Genomic DNA, 574 nt, shown 5'->3' with positions numbered 1-574 from the left:
AGATTTGAATCCGCAGTAATCATTGTAAAGAGATCAAGAGATACGTAAAGAAAATAAAGATAAGAGAAACAAGTAGCTTGAAGAAAGAATTGAAACAAGAAATGAAGAAAAATAATCGTTTATATTCATGTACATTTTTTATACACTCGACACAATGACGATAACAGTTTAATGATGCTAATTATGATCCTAATGTTCTTTTTAATGATGCGAGGAAAGCAATAACAGCTATTATGATATTACTGATTATCGCAGTACGAAAATGAGCGCTAATTACGAAAATAATTAACGTTCAGGACTTTAAAAATTATGCATATAATAAAGAAAACCATTGTAAATATCGACCAACAAAGATAAAGATACACATCTAAATGAAGCTCTCGGGAGAACAAAGCAAACTTTAAATCAAGAAAATTCAATCTGAATTTAAATGAGCGAAATAAATCTTTGAAACTGGATCGACTTAGCAGACATCGATTAGTGTCTATCTTTGCGTGTTGTGATGTGTGCTGAACTTTCATCTAATTTCTCTTTAGTGGATATTCTTTTTATTCTCAGTGTATTTTCCTTCGCA

This window comes from Penaeus monodon, chromosome 31, assembly GCF_015228065.2.
Source record: "Penaeus monodon isolate SGIC_2016 chromosome 31, NSTDA_Pmon_1, whole genome shotgun sequence".
NCBI lineage: Eukaryota > Metazoa > Arthropoda > Malacostraca > Decapoda > Penaeidae > Penaeus > Penaeus monodon.
This window is presented reverse-complemented; position numbering follows the sequence as displayed.